The sequence below is a fragment of the Dermacentor variabilis genome, unplaced genomic scaffold (assembly GCF_050947875.1).
Source record: "Dermacentor variabilis isolate Ectoservices unplaced genomic scaffold, ASM5094787v1 scaffold_12, whole genome shotgun sequence".
Taxonomy (NCBI): Eukaryota; Metazoa; Arthropoda; class Arachnida; order Ixodida; family Ixodidae; genus Dermacentor; species Dermacentor variabilis.
Genome location: NW_027460280.1, coordinates 53,975,887 through 53,984,675, shown reverse-complemented (window position 1 = coordinate 53,984,675; position 8,789 = coordinate 53,975,887). Strand labels below are relative to the sequence as shown.

The window sequence follows — 8,789 nt, the reverse complement described above, 5'->3', positions numbered from 1 at the left end:
GCAGAAAAACTTTGAGCGCTTTCTTGAAATGCTTCCTTGTGTGCGTTTAGTGATGGGCGGTGAAAGGCAAATTAGCAGTCTTTCAAATGTTTGAAATCAGTGAAATGCGATTTTTGTTTTCTTTTGTTTGAATTAAAGTTAACGATGTTGTTGAACAAGTTATTGCCTGTCCAAACTACTAAACACATCGCACGAGGTCCTTGAAGTTACTGTGTCGGGGCCTCGAAAGTCCTTGAAAGCCATTGAATTTTTTTCTTCAATATTGCTACGAACCCAGAACAACTGTCATGGAGTAAAAACCTTGGCTGAACAGGGGCTTATACATAGAGCACAGGAAGACTAGAAATGCAGTAGTAGGCATGGAGGGCCCTGAAAAAAATGTGCCTCATCTGCTCGTCTGCCTTATGTTTCTGCACCGACTGTCGCATTTTTAATACAAGTGCACTTTCTGTTCTACTCCAATAAACGCAACATTACCAACTCCAGTGTGGGGCAGTCCTTCAGCCAGTGCAGAACTCTTTCTGTACATCCAAGTCAGCTCTGTCATTTTTCCAGCATTGTAGTACAAGATTTCTTAAACTGGTTTAGCAGAATATGAGCAGTATAGTCTTAAATTAGCTGTTTATTTGTACGCACAAGTTCAGGTCCTCAGTTTGCTTGCATGACAAATTGCCATACCTCAATAGATACAAGAAACAATTTTATTACAGTTTAATAAAATCCAAACAGTAATAATCACAACATAATGACGTAAATTTCTTTTGGTACGTATACAGCCCATGTCATGGCACTGTATAAATTCAACTATACATTGCAAGTACTGGGTCCTGACCACTATTATTCACATGTGTAAAACCATCACAGCAATTCAACAAATATCACAGTGATTAGTGACATACACTTTGTAACTGCTTTACATGAGCATAATGTATACAAATGGTTCCCGTGTACCTACACGACTAGTGCCACCCGAGTACTATTACTCACAGGTGTAAAACCAACAAAGCAGTTCTTTAAAAAATATCACAGTGCTTAGTGACGTACATGCTGTAACTCCCTTGTAAAAGCTTAATACAAACACGTGAGGACACAGAAAGCTAACAGTGGGCCTACATGGCAATACCACCGCCTCAATACTAATTCACAAGTGTAAAACCAACCAAGCAGTTCTTCAAAGAATATCACAATGCTTAGTGACATACATTTTGTAACTAGCTTATATAAGATTTATACAAACATGAGAACATACCCAAAGCTAGCAGTGCACCTACATAGAAGTGCGGCCATCTGAACACTATTATTTGCAAGTGTAAGCTCAACAGAACAGTTCGTTATAGTGACGCACATTTTGTAACTGCCTTATACAAGCTTAGTGCAAGCACAAGAATGCAGAAAAAAATTAAAAACTTGCTCTATGCATACATAAACAGATCAACACAAATGGTAAACACCGCTTTGAAGACACATGTGACTGTGGCAAAGCTCAGTGCTGTGCCGGTTGAAACTGCCATCCACAAAAGTATTAAGCAATGCTTAAACCATAGGCAATAAAGTGCTGAAAGACTGCGTCTCTAACGTACCTATATTAATTCAAATTTCTTGAATATAGGGCTCTTTTGCAGGTAAGGCATCTGATCCAACTGACCTGATTTTACACCTGCTACATGCATACAATGCACTCAGATATAACTGGTAATAATAATTATAAAAGGCATTTAAAAACTTGATAGTATGATGAAGATGCATGACTAGAAAAGTTGCCCCCCTCGTACTTGTTAAAAAGGTGTAAGTACGACACATGTTCTTTTTTTCCTCAATTTTTGGATTAATGGACACCTGGGAACCTCTAACCCACAAAAAAAAAAAAAAAATACTGCAATGTTAATAGTGTTATGAATAATTTTTTGTGAAAGCTTTTTTACAGACAAGTTGCAGTCTTGTTTCTGGAGGTTGAGCTGTATCATGCAAAATAACATGGAAAGTGGTCACATGGGAGCATGACACTATGTCATAATGTTCGTTTCAGTTGACTCTCTTGCCCTACAAGTCACTGTTCACTGTGGCCAGTGATGCAACAGCAGTGTCTGTGTGATTTTCATCACACTTCTGTCCTATGCCATCCTTACCAGAGTTGGCGGCACATAGATACCCAAATTTCGAGTGTTGCTTTCTCAGGTGGTTGCTTTTGATTTGCTCAATATCAGTTGGCACTTCAGCTGCATCAAACTTCTTTTTTACCTCTTCCAACAGCAACATCAACAACAATCTTATGGCACCTGTGTTGTCCTTCTAGTTGCCTACAAAGACCATTCAATCTAGCAACAACACTGACAGTCTCTAATATCTTCTAATGGGGGAGAGGTGTGTCCCACCATGTGTTCCACATTGTTGTCGCTATGTGGGCTGGCTGGGGAGGCAACGACTGTAATGTTTGCATTTGCATATCTTAAAGTGATGCTTGTACTGTGTTATAACACCTAACTTAGTCTTGCACTTGCTGCACAAGAACACTGGCTCACAGTCGTGGTGAAAAGCTTTTGTATGTTGAGCGAATGAGTTGTATGCACTACAAAAAAAGTCACAGTGATAGCACACATGTTGCTCTACCAGGCCTGGTAGGGTTCCTTCTGACACTGCTGCTGATGCTGACGCGCTGCTGCTTGCCTCGTACACTGTTGCAGCTGCAGTAGACATGGCAGTCTACGTATCTATTGCTGCCATGTCATCTGTCACGGTAACTTTAGGTGGTATCGGGCTCACTTCTGCAACAGAGATGTCGTTTGCCCCTTGAGGGCTCTCGTCATCAGGGCCAATAATTTCGTAGGCATTGTCTCCTGCATCGAAGAACCAATAAGAACAGCCTGAATTAATAAACATAGCTCTAAAAAGTACGGACATCAAGACTTAACCACAAGCTTTGCACATCAGTGACCAGGCTTAATAAATAATACTCGCAGGAGGAGTTACACAATTGTGTGTGTACATTACAGTAAAGCCTCATTCGAAGAGATACTCAAGAGGCATGGGAAACATGTCTCTCGAAACCAAAAATTTTAAAACACTGAGGAGCCAGACTAGATCACTTTATTATGCATCATCACTAAAGTATTTTTGATACATGTGAAGGAATAATTGCTCAGGGTGGCTTAAAGGGCCCCTAAACTGCTTCTCGACATTTTTTGAACATTTCAAGTAAACACGCATATGGAAATCAGAATGCCGTCCCAATCGTCGATGCCAAACGCCACAGTGCGTTTGGCAGCACTGCGGGTGCACCACATTGTGAAGAAAACGACCCCGTGCGCCTCTCTGGACCTATCCTGCACCCCCCAGTTTGTCCTGACATCACCAGGCTGTCTCTGATGATGTCACCAGTTCCCGGTGCTGTCGATTGGTCGAACGAAAGTGTACGACTGCAGGCAAGGCCTGCAAGCAAATACACACACTCCTTCCTCGTCGCGTTGCTCGCGATGCCATTGTGGGCAGCCAATGGGGGCAAAGAACAGGAACTCCAACCGAAGGGTCTCCCTATGAGGCTCTTCAACACGAGTCACCATACAGTTCCATTGTATTGGCGAGGTCATTAGCGCCACCCCTCGCAGAACGACGGGCCAGTGCGGCAGCAACAGAGCTCGTTGGTGATGGCCTGTCCCGTAACATTTGGAAGTGTACTAGGCGAGGAAAAGACGATACTGTCCAGATGGCGTGTACCAGATGAAAGAGTAAAATGAGCGGGGACTACTTTTCCATAATCAAACACACGTAGCTCCACTATTACTGCACCGTTTTGAAAAATTCTCGTGGCTACGTGTTCGTTGCCTTATCGTGTACAACTGCAACACCGCAACTAAATTTCAACCTCGGTGGTTCAGGGGCCCTTTAAAGAAGATATTCACAGCTTTTTAGTGACTGCAGATTGTGTTAGCTTCCTTCCAAACTTCTGGAAGTTAAACACTTCACTTTGCAAGCCTTGTTGCTCGCAGTACCTTTGAGGTGCTCTTAGACGCTCGTCAGCTTTAACTGCCGACACTTTCTGCCCTGCACTGTCCTCGTTGCCCTCCTTTTCTAGTTCATGCTTAAAGGGACATGCGCAATTGACTTGTGTGAGAATTGCGTGATCTTTACGCCCTTCGGAGCACACAAGGTGCACGAAGTGAATGTGTCTGGGTTGTGTCCCTTCGAAGTAGTGAATACTTAAAAAGTCATCCTTAGTAACAAAGGTGTGTCTTGTATACAGTGCTGTTAACGTGGGAAACATTGGAAAACCAACCAAACCATTTTCAGATGTCTCTTACAACCAAGTGTATCTTGTAATGAGATTCTACTGCACTGAATATTTTTCATCTATGGATCATCTCCATGTACATATAGTCACAAAGACATGTTGTGTGGAATATCAGGAAACAGCTCGTACTCTTACTTTTTGTCCCTAACATAAGCTGCTGATAACAATATTACAAAAAAGCAGGCAATGAGGCTAGCATGGAACATAATCCTTCACCTCTAAACAGTTTTTTGGGCCCACATCATTCCCTCATATGCCATAACAACTTGATTGCAGTAATGGCTGCATGTGATCTGAGTTGATTTGAACAAACAATACATAAGGTTGTCCTATATGTAATTTCATCAGAGTGCTTTTTAGATGTCCTGCTGGCGATCCTGGCTGCACGATGCTTCTCATGCTTTTTGGCACGATTCCTTTCTTTTCCACTCCACTCTTTTTCCTGGTTTTCTCCCCTTTCCCTTCCCCCTTGTGTAAAATAGAATACCTGAAGTATCAAATCTGTTGAATTAACGTGTGTATCAAACCTGTTAATATGTGTGCTTCTCTGTGGTCTGTGTTGTATTTTTGCGCTGTACAAGTCAATTCAAGATGAAAGATGGAACGTCCCTGCCTTTAGTTTAATTGTATGCCTGTGTGTGTGTATATATATATATATATGTCTCTCTCATGTTTTGAAATATATGTACATTCAGGAGTGCCTGCATGCTCTTCTCCCCTGCTCCAGTGACGAAAAGGAGAACCTTTTTATATGCCATAGTAAAACACTCAAAGGTTTTCGCTGTGCCCATTACATCACTTATCATATGGATCTGTCACAATACAGAGTAGCAGTGGTCCATAATACTAGCCCATCCCAACATAACTATAAATTAGCACATACCGACATGCTGTGAAACAGCTGTTGCAAAGCCGCTGGTGCTGGCAATTTCCGCAGCACTGCAGTGGTACAGCCAAGTGCCACCTGTATAGTGACAAATGCATATGCATGTTAGCAACTCAGTAGTTGCTGATGGTTTGATAAGCTTTACACTACACAATAAAGTAATCTAGACAACGTTGTTGGAACAAATGCACATAATTAGGACACCTTTTAAACACTAACACGATTAATTGCCCCCAATCTCTCACTAAGGGATAATACTACTGAAACATCGGTGGAAAGCTCAGATTAACACAGCCCATAAAGGACAAGCTTTCTTTGGGGAAAACAGCTATAACAGCTATTAGTTCTCTTGATCATTTTCTGTGCTACCTTTGATTTAAATGTCATGCAGTACTATAAAATATGAAGTGCCGCATTTCTAGCAGCAGAAGGCGTCGTCAGCCTCATCGTACAACTGATTTTTGCACTGTTTGTGTCAGTGAGCCGACACATAGAAAGAAAACCGAATTCACACATACATATACAGTGCCAAGTGCACTTCTTCTTCTGAAAACGCAGCCACCAGTTCCAATGCTGCTGAAAGGAAAGGTTATATAGAGTGCGAGACTGCATGGAACTACAACTTATGACTGTAAGTGCATGATCTGCTGATTGGAGAGGTAGTCACATGCTATTTCTAGTCTCTTTTAGAAGCATTACTAAAGGATGAATTAAAATCTATTCATAAGTCACGAATTTCACGCTCAACAGTGTGGCTAAATAACTTGTGAGAAAAAGACATGTTTACCTGGAATAGCAACCTTTTTTCCTGCCGCAAAACTTTCCTTCGAATTAATGAAATAACTTTACAGCGTCATAATATATTGCGTTTCTCGCAACTACTTGCCGGCAGTGGCGAGTTACAGTGTTTATATCTGACTCATTGGGCGGCAATACTGCCAAACACAAATGCTTCACGAACATGAGAACACGTCCCTTGCAGAGAATAGCAACCATATATGCCTCTGTGAGACATGATCGCACCTTTGTGGTCAAAATGTACATTAGAACGACATCACATCTCATTGAAAAAAAAAAGCCTCAGTACAAGGCAGCAGCCAACTGCATAATGTGAAATTGCAACTGATGTCCACTTACTGGTGGCCTGTGTTTGAGTCGCTTCTGGCAGTTGACTGGGTGCTGCAAAACATACAGGGTTATGTCAAATGTTAAAAATATATATACCCCAGCATTTCACAAGTCGCAAAACAAACAAGTAAACTAATAAACTGTAATGTAAACAGAGTACACATCACAAGATAGGCTGTCAACTGGTAATGCATTATGCGAAAAACCTAATGCATAGGAAAGACTATATGTATACACACGAAGCTGACACACAATTTAATTCGCTCTAGGTTTTTCCGTGCAATATAATATATTCAAATTATTATGTCTCGTGGTTAGAGCAAGATGAGCGTAAATTACGCACTAAATTATGTACCCTGGAAAGCTTTTCTTCAATAAGCACCTGTGCTCGCTTCTAATGAGGAGCGTTGTAAAATTTATGTACATGGCATTTAACATAGTTGCTGAACACGGATTTCCTTTGCCCTGTGTCGTGTACAGTGAGCTACATATATCTGCCTCCACCCTTCCCTTTTTTGTACTAGCCATACTGCATGCCACTGCACCTATACGCACGTCAGTAAACCTCACGACACAGAAATGAAAAAAAAAAAGGCGCGCCAATCACCCATGCCTGCATGTTATACTGGGCCTAACCTAGCCAAGCATGGGCTGTTGCTTTTTACAGTAAACACAGGCACCGTGCTCATTGTAAGTATGTATCATGTCACTAAGCAAATATGCAATTTCATTGTACCACTGTTTTTTGATCACATGGATGTATCTGTTGAGAGGCAAGACAAAAAGCAGTCACTTCTCAGAACTAATCAGCTTTCTTTAAACACATTTCCAACTTTTCAATGACACTTGATGCTATGTGTTTGTCTCCAGAGAGCATACTTGATTTGACTTACCAATCAGAGACACTACATAAATATACCATGTTAAAATGACTGCCTAGAGCACGTGAGAATTTTCATCTTGGTGTAACATACTGTATCTTGATTTTGTTGACATTTGGTCAAATGGTACACCCAATATACCCAAATACTAGTTTTTGTGTCCAAATTGCATGCCAATGTATTTTGATTTTTTGGCATTCGCTCCTCTGCACTATGTGAAGTCGCACTGCACTGGCTCTTTCACATCCTCGTGTCCTTGCAGCTGCCTTCTTGCGTTATATAAAGCGGGTGCCTGAAAAATATTGTGTGCAAAAGTCAACACAAGGGCATGGTGCAAAACAACATCAAGACAGTCAAGGCCATGGCAATAAAAGAAAGTCTTAGCTCTTAGTCTTCCTAGTGAAATGCATGCAAAACATCCAAATGACTGCAGCAGTCAACTGCTAAACAAACTTCAATTTTTAGATTTAAACAAAAAACAAATAACCAACAGTTCATCCTTGTTTGTCACCAATGTTAGAATACTCCTGCTAATAAATAGAATATTGGTCATTTTCAGACGTCATAGGTCTGTCATAAGTCTGGTGTATCACAAACACCACTAGTGACACATCCTAAGCACGTGCCCAGTGTGCCCCCCGCACCATCCCTAGTTGTGCCACTGCTGAAGCCATAATTTGAGGATCATAGCTGCAAACATGATGCTCAGTAGGGATGAGAATATTGTCCTTCAGTTCAATGGATATATGGATGTGCCCATAAGGAAGGGCAACAAGGCTTGTTATGGCAAGCTTACACCCACATTTCAATACTAACAAGAAAGTTCACTGCGGCCTGCAAATAATCTTACTAAAAGGCATGAACTTATTTTCATTTATGAGGTGCGCAATGGAGTTCATTTTTGACAGACTCGACTACTGCTGCAGTTTGAAATCTAGCATTTCAGATTCTTGAAGGCAGGTAAAGTTGCAGTTAAACCGCAGTTACTAGTTTATCAGGCCAACTTATTGTTCTGTGTACAACAGACGAATGGTAACACGGAATTAAAGCAAAATTTTATTTTGATATTTTATTTCTCTACCAAAAATATTCAAGCGATAAACACATTTTCATCTGCCATGCAGTAGCAATGCACACATTACGCTTGTAACCCCCAGAGGAAGGCTTATTTAGCTGTTCATATGACATAACTCTGACATGCCAACTCATATTAGCAAATGCACAGGCATGTCCAAAACAATAAGCGTATGCAAAGCGCCCCTGCAATTGTAATTCCACACAGCAGCCGTTATATTCGATGCCGATGCATAACTAGCTGCTCGACAATTCACCGAGTTCGTAAACATAAGCGTCCTTTCAGTTTCGCACCATGCTCGAAAACCGGAACAGGAGACAAAACCAGACCTATAATCACACCATTTCAATACATGAGCAAAAACAGTTCAGTCTTAGGGATAAAAACTGTGAGAGCGATTTAGTGCGCGACGGCGACGGCTTCAAGCGACAAAACGGGCCGTCGCTTGAACAGATGGCTCGGTTCTGGAAATCTAGAAATCGTCGCTCGTCGCCCGGAAGTGCTGTGAGCGACTAGCCAATAGCGCGAAGCCGG

The 8,789-nt window shown here is 41.5% G+C and overlaps 1 long non-coding RNA gene across 1 annotated transcript; it reads right to left on the bottom strand.

Moving 5' to 3' along the window:
* Positions 1 to 205: 205 nt before the first annotated feature.
* LOC142565838 (uncharacterized) lies at positions 206 to 8,530 on the bottom strand. The gene is made up of 3 exons (XR_012824887.1): positions 6,309 to 8,530; positions 5,169 to 5,249; positions 206 to 2,834 (listed from the first exon to the last, which is right to left on the bottom strand). It is a non-coding gene; the product is annotated as an uncharacterized LOC142565838 (long non-coding RNA).
* Positions 8,531 to 8,789: the final 259 nt, after the last annotated feature.